Below are 13,103 nucleotides of genomic sequence, written 5' to 3'. Positions count from 1 at the left end.
TTACAGTACACGTCTTCGCCCACTGCTTGAATACTGCTCACCGGTGTGGGATCCGTACCACATAGGGTTGATAAAAGAAATAGAGAAGATCCAACGGAGAGCAGCACGCTTCGTTACAGGAGCATTTAGTAATCGCGAAAGCGTTACGGAGATGATAGATAAACTCCAGTGGAAGAGTCTGCAACAGAGACGCTCAGTAGCTCGGTACGGGCTTTTGTCGAAGTTTAGAGAACATACCTTCACCGAGGAGTCAAGCAGTATATTGCTCCCTCCTGCGTATATCTCGCGAAGAAACCAAGAGTCTAAAATCAGAGAGATCAGAGCCCACATGGAGGCATACCGACAAATTTTCTTTCCACGAACAATTCGAGACTTGAACAGAAGGCAGAACCGATAGAGGTACTCAAGGTACCCTCCGCCACACACCGTCAGGTGGTTTGCGGAGTATGGATGTAGACGTACGTGTAGACGAGGGGCGTTTAATAAGTAATGCAACACATTTTTTTCTCGGCCAGTTTCGGTTGAAAAAATGCGGACTTTGTTGTGGGAGACATCGTATGATATTTTTCACGAAGTTCCGACTGGGAGCGACGCTATACATAGCCTTCAAAATGGCGTCTGCAACGGAGGTCTAAGCAGAGAGCTGCCTTTGAGTTTCTTTTGGGGGAAAACTAGAACATCGCAGGTATTCAGAGGTGTTTGCAGGCTGGTGGTAAATACAAGAACGGCGTGTCGTTGCGCGAAGCCTCCGTCATCTTCGCAACAACGTACCGTAAACCCGTCCGATGTTCCGCTTTCCGACAGGCCGCACAGAGTTGTGACTCCTGAAATGTTGGAAGAGCGACACTCTCACTCGAGGTGATCGATGGATCACAGTCAAACAAGTCACTGCTCAACTGGATGTCTCTGTTGGTAGCGCTGACACACTCGTCCACCAGTTGGGGAACTCAAAGGTGTGTGCCCTCTTGGTTCCTCGTAACCTAGTAGAAGACAATAAACAGCTTCCATCTGTTTGGTCCAATGAAGAATGCACTCCGTTGGAAGCAGAACATGGATGATTGGGAGGTTTTTGATGCGTCAAGACACTGACATCGACGTCGATCAGTACTGTGGCACCATGCGCGTGTACAGGCCCTGACAGTATTGAAAAGAGATTATATTGAAAAACAGGGTTTTATAGCCAAAAGAGAGAGGAATAATATTGTGTATTGGAATCATGAATAAAACCAACTTGCTTTCAGAAAAAAAATGTGTTGCATTACTTATTGAACGCCTCTCGTAACTTCCTCACATATTTCCAACATAGTGTCGGTTGTAACAGTGACCAACACAATGAGATAAAGTATTTGGTTCTGTCCATAGTCGCACTTTATTTTGTCTACTGACTACTGGTTTGCTACCAAATACCATCAGGCAGTCAGGCAATGTACTGTGTGTAAGACACACCTACTTGATTCAGCAAGTTTCATGACAGCGCTTCAGGTTACGGCCTTTTGATGATGCTTGGTACCGAAACCGGTTGCCGTTAGACAAAATAAAAGTGCGGCTATACACTAAGACAAAAACTTTTTCCTGTTATGCTTCTGATCCCTCTATCTGCTGAAATAGATTGTTGTGGCATGGATCGACATTTTTGCAAATTTCTAAGAACTTGTACGAGGTTTCTACCTAGCATATGACTCAGTGTGTAGCTATACGAGCTTGACAGTGTTAACAAATGCTTCAAATGGCTCTGAGCACTATGGAACTTAACATCTCAGGTCATTAGTCCCCTAGAACTTAGAAGTACTTAAACCTAACTAAACTAAGGACATCACACACATCCATACCCGAGGCAGGATTCGAACCTGCGACCGTAGCAACAGCGCGGTTCCGGAATGAAGCGCCTAGAACCGCTCGGGCTCACCGGCCGGCCAGTGTTAACAAATCTTTATTTCCAATGGGAATGTTGTCAGTCGTGAAACGAAAAAAAAAAAAACAGATCAGGCATACTTTCCTCATTTTGACTACAAAATGTCATAAGGGTCTGACTTTTGGTCAAAGCATCTAGTAAATATGAGATTTTATAAGTCAAAATGCAAATGACATTCAGTATCTGTGTTGTGAATTAAGTACGTGTTCGAGAGGTTTGTTCGTGAATGTGGTAATACTAACTATTTCCCAGTATATTTATTCCATAACAAATTTTTTTGAAAATAATATATCTCTTTCTCAAACCAACCAATGGTGTTTTCGTACCATTGCGTAGGACCATTGATCGTGTAGAACCTTTCTTGACCAATTTGATTTAGAATCAGTCCTCTAACATTAGTCACCTGTACTCTCTGAGTATGAGGATGGGCAGGGCAACCCGTTTGTCACATAACAAGAAAAGTCTCTTTGTGACAGAAACCTTCATGGTTCTTCCCTGGACCCAAAATTTACCACATCTTATTCTAATTGTACATTTGTGGGGTTACCTCGACCGCCCGCTCCGTCTACATGTATCCTCCATCAATTGTGAGGCCCACTGCAGAATCAAGGCTCCACTGAGCCGTTTTTACCTTCTTTAGCCGCTGTACGTGCAGATAGTCAAGGTACAAACAAGTGGTTGAAATAATGTGACTCGACAGAGCGAATACTTAGCTTCGTTAAATGCTCTTCCGTCGCCGGCCAGGTTCGACAAGGCGATTGTGATATCCGCGCTCCTCGCACAGCAGTCTCAGATTGAGCCATCGTGAAATAAAGCAACGTTTCGCGCACTATTCTAAAGACAACATGAAAGGAAGCGTGTCATAAATCGATCAATGGTGTGAAACCATATACCTCACTTATACCCTAAATTGTAAAAATCAAAACCGGTTCCTACTCATTGCTGAGTGAGACTGGAACTTCACACACCTACGCTAACACGAATTTCGTGGCAGTTTTGCTGAGTAAGTGCCACCCTTAGACCTGCGAGAGAACTGTTCAAATGTGTGAAATCTTATGGGACTTAACTGCTAAGGCCATCAGTCCCTAAGCTTACACACTACTTAACCTAAATTATCCTACAGACAAACACACACACCCATGCCCGAGGGAGGACTCGAACCTCCGCAGAGACCAGCCGCACAGTCCATGACTGCAGCGCCTTAGATCCCAGAGAACTGTTAATTATCGGTGTTCCATAGATGACTGTAATGAGTATATGTACAATGCAGTGTTTGTTTTATTATTGTGAATTACTGTAAAACGAAATTAGGGCAGTGAGTGAAATCCGGTTACCCATTTCTGCAGCATAGGACCAATGTCATCATCACATATTGTGAATCCATGAAAGTGGAGAGCTTTGTGATTTTACTTTATTATCAACTGTCCGCCACCACCTCTCTTCATCCGTCCAATTATCAAGTGGAAAATTTGTTTTTTCTTTTCTTTTCGGGCACCGGTGCACTGAAATAGCAGCCCTACTCAACACATTAAATTCTAGGAAAATTAAATGCAATATCGCTTTAGCATTAAAAAGAAAAAAGGGAACGGGAAGTACGACTTAGAGCTTTGTAACCCGCACTACGAGTAATACGAAACTCTCCTTTCCTTAACTGGTTTCCTAATGCAGCTTATGAGTTATAAGACAATTTTTGAAATAAATCAGTTACAAAACATCATTTTAAAATACAGTGAGTTCTAATAAGGACTTTACAACGGCCAGAATAACCGAGATGCAAATAAATAGTTTGCCGAGCGGTCTAAGGTGCTGCAGTCATGGACTGTGTGGCTGGTCCCGGCGGAGGTTCGAGTCCTCCCTCGGGCATGGGTGTGTGTGTTTGTCCTTAGGATAATTTAGGTTAAGTAGTGTGTAAACTTAGGGACTGATGACCTTAGGGGTTAAGTCCCATAAGATTTCACACACATTTGAACAAATAAATAAGTTATTACAGCGGTCATCTTGAGGTGATGTGACCACATTTTTGTTACGGCAGACACTTCGTCTGCGATGTGTTCTATGGTGGAAGGCCCACTTTCAGAACCTCCAAACTGCTCAGATTTAAAGACTACGCATTGTTCTCATTGAGGCTTCATTACAGCTTGAACTATGAGTGTCGTTAAGTTGAGGAATCACTAAGCGATTCATTTACTTGTTCCACTTCAGCAAGAAAGTGACTTCTAGAGGGATCTCTCTCTCTCTCTCTCTCTCTATCTCTCTCTCTCTCCATCCGAATAGGCCTCAGACGGCCCAAGGGTACCGTCCGACCGCCGTCTCATCCTCAGCCGATAGGCGTCACTGGATGCGGATATGGAGGGGTATGTGGTCACCACACCGCTCTCCCGACAGTCGTCAATTTTCGTGACCGGAGTCGCTAGTTCTCGATCAAGTAGAACTTCAATTGACCTCATGAGGGCTGAGTGCACACCGCTTACAAACCTCTCGGTAGACCCGAACCGCTACCTATCCAAGCCTGACAGCCCTTAACTTGGGTGATCTTACGGGAACCAGTGTTACCACCGCGGCAAGGCCGTCGGCAGAGGGATGTCTAGCGGTAGTAACTGGTATCCATATCGTTCCAAAATGATTGTGTCTTGAAACGTTGGTACGCTACACTTCAAGCTGACCCAACACGATAGTCGATACGCTTCTTTTTGTCAACACCGTAAGCGGAACTCATTACATTACTTTATGGGAGTGTGTTTCGTACACTACTATCATTTACAATTACCTCTTGCGATGACTGGACGTAAGCACTGTATGAAACGCAACTTTCGTTGAATTCAGATGAGAAAATATTTCCTATAGAATGTCAGATTGGTTCAGAACGTTCTGTGGTAGAAGTAAGTATACTTTCTCGCAGCAACCTGCAACAACGTTGCATTTACAAGTTATTTCATTTGCTTCACATTTATGTATATGAGGTTAGTATATTAGAATCTGGGCTTCTGGGAAGCCAGAGATTCCATTACTTGGTTCAGATCTCACCAGCCAGCGGATGCAGATCCCACCAATGCAGAAACCGTCTGTCCGGATTATGAATTCACAAGAGTTTCAGCATGCATGAAGTACACACCTCATTAATTGTTCACCACGTATCTATCTCCATCGTCTATATACGAAAGATATGTTTCGCTCATGTAATGTTAGTGAACAGTCTCTACCAGATTAATCTGAATCACGATACCTGATGCTAAGCGAGTATTAGAATTTGGTAATTTCAGTAAAATCAGAATAGCAGCTCAAGTTGAAAAGTAAAGCCGATAAATCCGTTGATACTGTGAAGGAGAACACATCGTTGCACTCCCCTAGACTTATTTAAAGGAAGAACACGTAGGAAATGTAGAATTTAAACGATGTATTTCCTTACTAGTACAGCAATCCTGCCGCTAATCGATGTAAACGAGTCTTTTGGGCAGAAACTAGTTTCCATCGTTCGTGGTCGACATGATATTGACCATAATACCCTCTTATATCCAGCAGAGGTCAAGTGCCAAGAACGTTAGGAACAATATGAGAATTCGACATTGTTCTGTAGGGCAAAGTCTTAGTACATGATTTTACCTGTTACCACCTTTCGACTTGTCAGTAGAGTCTTATGTATGGTCATGTATCCAATAGAACACTGCTGTACGACCTACATAGCGACTGATTTCGTGCTATTTTCAGTAACCTGAAAAACATCTTACCGACTAAGCTACTTGGTAATAAGGAGGGGTGGGACGTTAAATTGTAACAAAGAACAGATTGCAATGCAAACTGGATTATGAGGTGTTTTCCACATACACGAAACGTTGCCGAAAACGGAGGTTAATTTGGTTCGTAGAAAAATTCATGCAATACCTCAAGTGCAATATCCTGGCACGTGGTAAATGAAGATTCCTTTCCATAGTAATACGTCCTGGTTTTCGCAGTCCCATCTGTGAACTATCCGTCCTCCCAGGCAAACTCTTAACAGTTTTATGTTCCCCCTCACTAACAAAATGTTGTTTCTCTTGTGTTCTCCGTACAAACATGTTCCGTTTGTACCAGAGTCAATGCTAAAACTCGATCTCAAGCACAATCAAGTCCTATTACGGTACGTGATATGCTACTGCATGTCATTGTGGAGAAAAGTGTCCTTCAGCCTCAGTATGAAAATCGTTTCTTCTTGCGCACTGTCTCAAACACCGCGCTGTGGCACATATTGTGATGAAATGACTGCAGAAGCAAGCATCGCTACTAAGCACTATCTTCGACACAGCCAGGAGTTTCCCTCCCACGCGGATGTGCCTTTTCATCTTTAAACAGAAACAATCTTCTTCAATGGCAGGAAAGCATTAGAGCGACTGCGCCAGTACCGCGGTTCTGCTTGCCTGCGCTGCTACGATAGAAACGTGCGGTTCCCATTACTATGAAAGAACCTACCTACTAAAGGTAGGTCAAACTACCTATAGATTGGATTTCATCATCTCGTCCAGAATGTTATTTTCAACAAGTTAATAGAGCGGAAGATTTTACTGATTGACATATACCGTACGTTCTAAAGTTAAGGCGATTCTTGTCCCCTACAATAAAGGATGATCCAAAATAAGGTTGACAAATTTCGATGTGTCGTAGAAGGTGCCTGAAGGAACAGTTTGACGACAGGAATCAAAGGCCGGAAATTTCATCCGGCGAGACTACCGAGCGCAAAATGAATAAGACGGACACCTACCGGCAAGCATAAACCCCTTGGGGATTGTTGAAGGGAGTAGTTTACGAAACCCAACTTGTACCAGACCAGTTCTTAGGTGAGAACGAAGCCTCTCGTTTTTTTCTTGTCACAATCTGGGAAACACCTCGGGGTTTCGAAGATCACCTTCGTCAGAGTCATCGTCCTGACTAATGTGGCGATCTTCGAAAGGTTGAGTTTTACTTATATTTGAAGCGGCAAGAAAACCGATAAAGTTTTATACGAGTACTTAGGTGGAAGGACGCATGCAACGCGTGTAGATGTTGGCACTATACCGGGCGTCTTCGAGCAGGAAATTAGTTAGTGGCAAGTAGATGATAAGCAATAGCGTGGATAGGGCCTACGAACATTTCCTTAAATTGTTCGTTTAAGCATTAGCCTGTACACTAGTGCCCATTGTTCCACAGTTGATTCTTGTGTTTTGCAGACCGCAATAGGTAATTTAAATTTCGTTTCCTTTAAATTAAAGAAAAATGCACCGTTTCTTACTAATCTCGACTTATTGCCGAAATGTCCAATAGTGAAGGCGTACAGTAAAGGCTGTTCGGTGGTTGAACTACAGGCACTGGTTCGCCATTTTTGCTATGCTCTGTAGTGTCGTTGGATGAGCTTTCCGGACAAGTGTCCCAATCCACAAGTTGTTCTCCTAAACACCTTCTACAACACCTCAGGGTTTTTTGGCATCATTTTGAAAACCCTTTGTATCCCTGACGTCCGTCTCCGTTGTTGAGCAGTCAACGTATCTGTCTGCCATGCAGAGGTCCTGAGTTCGATTCCTAGTGTTGCCAAGGATTTTTCCTTTTCAGATTTTAAAAATGCCTCACATAAGCTTAAAAGCTAGTAAAATTGTTTTGTATCCCTAAGAAGACAAGTAAAGCCGAGATATTAGGTAAAGGAAACTACAAGTATATATTACCTAGATTTCTGGGAGATCACCAATTTCAGTTCTTCATGGCAAACATTTCCTAGCTTGTTTTGGGAGTATACGGAGGAAGACAGTTTAGGATGCAAGGTATTTGCCGGCCGGAGTGGCCGAGCGGTTCTAGGCGCTACAGTCTGGAACCGCGCGAGCGCTACGGTCGCAGGTTCGTATCCTGCCTCGGGCATGGATGTGTGTGATGTCCTTAGGTTAGTTAGATTTAAGTAGTTCTAAGTTCTAGGGGGCTGATGACCTCAGCAGTTAAGTCCCATAGTGCTCAGAGCCATTTTTTTGCTAGGTGTTTGCGCCCCGAAATCGGTTTAACTATTTGAAAGCAATGTATACGTGATATTTTATTTCAGTGATAGTACTAATTGTTAAGGATTACGAAATGAACAAATCATTTTAAAAGTTCGTCTGATTTCGCCCATATGATACTATATGGTGAAGATACGGTGTATAACACAGTGGCGCTTAACCAAGAAATTTCCAAAAACTTTATGGAAACTTCGGATATTACTTATGTAAATGGGTGGCAGAGAAATCCTTACTGCCGTCATTTGGACATCTGAAGCACATCGATTTCCGAAACTTTAGAAGCTTCTCAAGACTTCGCTCCAGCTGGGCATAAGCTCGGAAAAAGCTTTGTGTGGTGTTATTTTCTTTCTACAAAGTGTCCAGGCCGCGTCACCTAACTGTTAAAAGAAAATTTAGGTTACTTTATCGACTGCCACAAATATTAAATTAGAAAATGGGGAAGAAGTTGCTGCTCGGTGTTTCTGGACCATTATGAAGCCAGGTTTTTTTTTATTCATTTCACTTATTACAGACATCTGCTCTCCCACGTCATCTAACTCCTCTAGGTCAGAACATTTATGTTATCGACCCTTTACAAAGAATGAACCGGTAAGTCACCATGCTATGACTTTTGCAGATTCATTTAGGGAAAAACTTCTTGCTTCAACATACGTCTACATGTACGCTAACTAATCAGTTGATAGTGAAGGCTTCTCCTTTTCCAAAAATGGTTCAAATGGCTCTGAGCACTATGGGACTCAACTTCTAAGGTCATTAGTCCCCTAGAACTTAGAACTAGTTAAACCTAACTAACCTAAGGACATCACACACACCCATGCCCGAGGCAGGATTCGAACCTGCGACCGTAGCGGTCTCGCGGTTCCAGACTGCAGCTCCTAGAACCGCACGACCACTTCGGTCGGCTCTCCTTTTCCGTCTATGGCTGGAACTTGCAAAGAAAGACTGTTGTAAACCTTTTAGCAAACTGTAATCCTCTTATCTCTCGATTCCCACTCGAGTGATATCAAAATGAGCAAATCTCTGATTATCTGAGCTGCCTGCTCCTACTCAGGTACAGTAGACCCGTTAATCCAGCCTCATAATGGCCCCAAACACTCAAGTAATACTATGCGTCACACAGTACAATCGATTTATGAGCAGCCTCTTTGTAAACCCAGCACTGATGTAAAGAATCCCGTCATCTGCTTGGACCAGGGCAGAGCGTACATGGTCGCAACACATTATTTAAACCGGCACATCTCATGGTGGTTTCCCGATTGTTAACGTAAATCGAGAGGGGTGTTGTGTGTCTGTTGAAGACTATGCGTCCAGCAACCATAATGAGATCGCCTGTCCAGTTTCACGCTCCTCTTAAAATCCAACTCGAACCGATCAAGAGGATGCAGTGGTTACGGCAGTGAAGGAGTGTGGTTCAAATTCCTAAACGGCCAGTCATATTTCATTTTTGCTTTTCTCATCGTCTATTCATTTCAGTCAAGAGAGCGACTGGCTCTGTTTAAAAAGTCATGACGGACTCAACCTCCTATCTTTCTCCAACAAATTTGGTCAACCAGATCTTCAATCATTCTTTCTGTCCTGTAAGAATGTATTTTCTTTGTTGTGCGTAACCTTATTGTGTAATTCGATATACGACAGTTACATAGTGTTAACGATAACAGTTTATTTCATTTCCCAAGCATCTCGCTGACTGCGAAGATGTCAAGAGATCGCTCTCATGGACCTAGCCCGCAGAGAAAGGCACGCACGGGAGCCCTCTGAAGTGACAGGTATGAAGCAAAGACCGCATTTCACTCTTTCAGTACACTGAACAAAAATCCAAATGTGTTTCTTCCTTCGTTCTCATTATTCTCCATTGTCGAGTTGGTTTTACAACCAATTCTTTCAGTCAATAAACCGAGCATACTACGTCATGAGATCTGCGACGGCGCAGAGGAATGTACGAGTGCATTTAAAGTACTGAGAAATTTGTTTCGAAAAGCCGGGACCATAAGAGATATCTCTTCGTACAGACTACGATGCTTGCGATTAACCCCTACAATATAAACCAAAATATTCCCATGACTTCTGCATCGATGTTCACGAGTAGTAATTAATTATACGGCATTACTGCAGGCAGCCTTGATGGAATATGTGCTTGGCAACTGCCAGAAAAATTTCACCATGTTTGTCCAGCTTATGGAGTTAAATACCGTGCATCTAGATTTCGGGAAATGTGTATGTACAAGTGTTAACAGTATATATTTAAACGGATTACGCGCTACTTCCGTGAAGAACATTCTCGAGTTCTTGAGCGGAATGGGTAACCGCTGAAAAACGATCGATAAGCCACGTACTCGTAAATTAAATTGTGTAGTAGTTTATTTCTCCCACAGTGTCAGTGCATTAACGTACGAAGTTATACTGACACCGAATACTAATGGTATTAGGAAACTGTGGCGCAAAAACACTGTAACAAGACGCTGAGAAGCGAAATACCTCAGCGTGCATAATTGAGCTGATAGGCGCGGGCAGTCCATTACGAAAATCCATAGAATATCCACAATATGACAAACACATTCTTCATCTGGACATCTTTGCAAGACTTCTATTTAATTATGAACATAAGATAGCATTTTCATTTCTTACATAAATGTTGCGGACGACTTTTTTCCCCTGTCATCACCATTTCGATTAGAAACACAAATATGAGACCAAGAAAATGACAAGATTCATGCCGTATGTTATTGGAGTGTACAGATCGATGATACAGAAGGGTAGGGATGGGGAGTGCAATGCGTAGCGTCTGTGACCTTATTACTGGTAAATACACATAATTAATACTTTCCACTGTGCTCGGTGCTTCTCGTAATATCAGGGTCAGCTTTGTATTCGGTTTCGTAGCATTCTGTGGTAACTGATAAGTTGCGATGAGACCAGATTGAGTATAGTTTAGTGGTTGCCATAAATTTGTGATTTCATTAATTTGCGCAATTCAATGACAAGTTCAGGCAGCCGACTTGAATAATTGTTCTCAGAAAGTGAATGCAACGTCCTCGGACCCATGAAGAAGTATTAAATGTTGGTGTACGGTGGAAACATTGGTTAAGTCACGATGTTTTTCTAAAAAAAAAAAAAAAAAAAAAAAAAAAAAAAAAAAAAAAAAAAAAAAAACTCATCAAATGTGGAACGTGTCCGTCTACAGATGTTTACTATCATGTAGATTACACAGGCATAAGACTTTTTACGTCATTTCTTCTCACCTTAACACTGTTCATTGACTTTTAGTGAAGTATAAGGTCAAAAGGAATGTTTTCATTTTGCTATCACGAGCAAAAATGACAACACGCCACGGTAGTTTCAACTACTTCGAACATTTTTGGCCGACTTGTAGCACCGCTAACAATCCATATCTTACAGGCAGTTGTACGATTTACTGTAACTGCAGACATCTATTGCACTGCGTGGCTAAGCAAAGAATGTTTTTTGCTAACATATGTTGCCCTTGAAAAACCATATTATCTAATATGTTTACGTGGAAGAGAAAGTAAGTCCGTTATCGAACTGAACAAACTTAATTTGATTATCGCGTTTACGAGTCATTGCTTGGAGTTATGTAATGCCATTTAACTGCGGGTTTGTTCAATAAGGAGGAAGGTGAAAAAATATTATATTTCCGGAAGGAAGTTTGCGACGAAAGTAACTACATTCAGAGCGCCAATTCCCGCTCGGGTCGATTACGATATTTCTCCTACTGGCGGTTCACAGATGCTGACCTCTGTGGCACGATAAAGCGATACTCCGTAGCGTCAGTACAGGCCGTCGCGAGATAAACGTGAGCAACATCACGGAGCCCAGTGGCTCAGTGGAATAACATCCGTAGAGGGAACTCGCTGTGGCGCTCACAGTCGTAATACCTGTTTAACCATAGCGTGTATGCGTGGCGTTTATTGAGAGTACGATCCGCGACGTGTCACAGGGAGAAAACAGGTTCAACGAACAAGCGCGAACTTCCGCTCCACGGGAGTTGTGGGCGAGGGAAAGCACATCGGATGTGCACGCTCCAGTGGCCCGCAGAATGCCGGGTCCGCTGGCAGTTGGCGCGGGTACCTGCGCCAGGCACAATAGCCAGATCACGGATGATCACGCACACCGAGCTTTCCAGCCGAATGAAGCCAACGGACAGCTGAATGAATTTATGAATGGGCCGCGAGGGAGAAATTTTCCACGCCCTCGCGTCCCCTCCCGAGTGTCCGAGGTTTCCTTTGACACTGGAGGCCGCGCCGCCGGAGAAAGGAGGGGCGAGGCGACCTGCAAGCACTGAACTCTAGCATTATACAGCAGATGTGGCCTACCTTGAAGAATAGGCGTTCCGTGGCCGTCGAGCACTGGCAAGGCAGCCGCACACACACACACTTGGCAGATCCCCTCTCTCACTGCAGGCACGGAACACACAAGTTATCGTCGAAGGACAGCATGTTCGCACACTCGACTCTCCTTCCTGACCATTCCGTCAATTATATCTCCACGTACGCTGTCGCCGCGCACCGTGAAAGGAGAACATCCTCTCCCTCGCGAACCCCAAGGAAAAGATCCCACAGACGAGTAACACTGTGCACCAAAAGTAATTTACAGCCAGGACCCGCAAAGGAGTCGTCCGGTGAGCGACGTGACAGCTACAGCGCTGGTCCGTCTTTTCTTTATTTTGTTTTATTTATTTATTTTTTTTTCAGTTTACACTCGCACTCGATGTCACGCCACGCACTCGTTCAGCAGCTGAGCTGCGGCGCCGCCATGACTCGCGCGCGGCCGCGCACTCGGCAACAGACGACACACACACACACACACACACACACACACACACACAGACCCACGCACGCACACGCACGGACACACACACGCTCACGCACACACGGGCAGAGAGGAGCGGGCTGGAATAGGAGGAGGAGGAGGAAGGGGAGGAGGGGGGAGCGCCAGTGCCGTCCAGTCCCGTGGCGCAGCAGCCGGGCGGAAAAACGTCCTGCGAAGACGAGAGACGGAGCTGGGGCGCGCTTCACGCCGCTGGAATGCACACGTTGTTACGGGCGGAGACGGTAGCGGCCGGCCGGCCGTGGGCAGTCGTGCTTAGCCGTAGCTGCGTGAATACTGGAGCCACGCAGCGCGCAGCGGCGCTCATGGCAGCGGGCAGGGCGCCCCGGGCATGCGCAGACGTCGGCGGCTGTGCGCAG

The 13,103-nt window shown here is 44.3% G+C and overlaps 1 protein-coding gene across 1 annotated transcript in view; it reads right to left on the bottom strand.

The window, feature by feature from the left end:
• The window catches only part of LOC124606129 (protein sprouty-like), a 370,020-nt gene extending 357,003 nt beyond the window's left edge, over positions 1–13,017 (bottom strand). Inside the window, exon 1 of the mRNA XM_047138094.1 lies at positions 12,231–13,017. The gene's annotated coding sequence lies outside the window, so the exon portion shown is untranslated. The remainder of the gene's footprint in view (positions 1–12,230) is intronic.
• Positions 13,018–13,103: the final 86 nt, after the last annotated feature.

This window comes from Schistocerca americana, chromosome 3 (assembly GCF_021461395.2).
Source record: "Schistocerca americana isolate TAMUIC-IGC-003095 chromosome 3, iqSchAmer2.1, whole genome shotgun sequence".
NCBI classification, from domain to species: domain Eukaryota; kingdom Metazoa; phylum Arthropoda; class Insecta; order Orthoptera; family Acrididae; genus Schistocerca; species Schistocerca americana.
This window is presented reverse-complemented; position numbering and strand designations above follow the sequence as displayed.